A 1,941-nucleotide genomic window follows, 5' to 3' on the forward strand; every position below is an offset into this window, starting at 1 on the left:
ATATATATATATATATGTACATATAATTTTATTAGAATGACTTGACTTACAGGCTGTGGTCCAGCTAGTTCAACAATGGCTCTCTACCAGCAGAAGGGCCATAAGTGTTAAATCCATAAGGCTGGATGCCTAGCTGGTCTTCAGTACACGCCAGAATCCCAGAGAAGTTGACTCTAATGGCAGTAAAGGAAGGTCTTGCTAGCAAGGGAGTGAGGAAACAGGCGACGAACTACAGTTTTCTTCTTCCATGTCCTTTATATAGGTGGACAGCAGAAGGCATGACCCAGATTAAAGTTGGATCTTCCACCTCAATTAAAAATCTTTGTATTCCCACCACAGAGATCCTGATTAGAAGTGTGTCTTTTCACTTCAAATGATTCAATTAAAAAAAATCCCTCACAGATGTGCCCAATCATTTGGGTTTTAGTAAATTCCAGATGTGGTCAAGTTGATAACCAAGAATAACCATCACAAGAATAAGTCAAAATATATTAAAGACAAAGAAAGCAGAAACCAAAATGTCTCCAAAGTTCCAAAAGCAACCAAATTCTGAAATGCCTCTAGAGAGCTGAGAGCAAGCAAAGAAGAGGACCAGACCCAAGGTCTGGACCAAAACGCCTTCAAAACACACAGGTGCCCTAAAAGTGAATATTTTCAGAGCAGACCACAAAAGGTATCTATCAAATTATGATCCTTATTTAAGCAGCTAATAAAGAGAATGGAATGTTGACCAAACCACAGGAGGTCTGTAGCCCCAGAAAGACCTCAACTAACAATCTACCTGAGGAATAGGACCCGGCGGCTGGATTCATTGGGTCCGTACAGATACCTGGCTTGCTTTCAAGTTATTGGTCTGATGAAGAGTGAATCCTTCTCTGAGTCTCATGCTGAGGTCCTGAGAGACTAGGCCTTAGACAGACAGAAAGGGAGAGGGACTAGGTAATAAATATGATTAACATCCAAGATGTCTGGCTTCTTCCTCCCCTTCCTGACCTGAGACAAAAGCCTGCAGCTTGATATATTTTGTTCGACGCGTCAGGACCCCTGATGATGGACTGACTCAACAAATTCAAGGCTGGAAAGCAGGCGCCTGCTAAGTTAATATATTCCAAAATGGTTTTAGGTGTTAGTCACAGGATGCTAGATCTGACAAAGAGGTGAATAAGGAGGCATGGCTCACTGAAACTAGTCCAAGAAGGTGATTAGACCTGCAACATTCCAACCTCTCTAGAGTATCGCAGGATTTGTTGTTGTTGTTGGTGGTGGTGGTGGTGGGTTTTTTTTTTTTTAAATTTTTTGGAGGGGGGTGTTTTTCAAGACAAGATTTCTTTGGTAGCCTTGGCTATCCTAAAACTATCTCTGTAGACCAGATGGGCCTCGAACTCACAGAGATCCTCCTGCTCACAGAGATCCTTCTGAGTGCTGGGATTAAGGGTGTATGCCAACAACCCCCATCCCCAAAACCCAGTGCAAGCAATCTTTTCAGGAGCTCTTGTTCATGGGAGAATGAGTTAAGAAAGTGCTTTCATTGGCAGTTTATAGGTTTGAGCTTTAGAGAAAGAAGCCAGAGATCCTCGGAAGCAGGGTACCATCAAACTGCTGACCTGGGACTTTGTGTTAGACTCACATGGAAACTGGAGGAGTGAGGGCAGGAGTTGTCAGTCCATGTGGCCCAAACATGCGCTACCCTGGTGCCTCCTCTACATTTTGGTCATGTCTTCATATATAGATTGCAAGCAGAGATGTTCTTTTGAGGGAAGAGGGAAAGAAAGAATACAGAAATCCTTTCTTGCATCCCTGGCCTCTGATCCAGGCAGAACAAAAGACATTTTGGCTTAGTCATTTCTGGCATCTTTGGGCTTCAGCAAGGACAGAATTGCAAACTGGAACAGGAGCATCTCTGAGTTTTAGACAAGGTAAATCTGTTTTCGAGTTCCCCTC

This window comes from Microtus ochrogaster, linkage group LG3, assembly GCF_000317375.1.
Source record: "Microtus ochrogaster isolate Prairie Vole_2 linkage group LG3, MicOch1.0, whole genome shotgun sequence".
Taxonomy (NCBI): Eukaryota; Metazoa; Chordata; class Mammalia; order Rodentia; family Cricetidae; genus Microtus; species Microtus ochrogaster.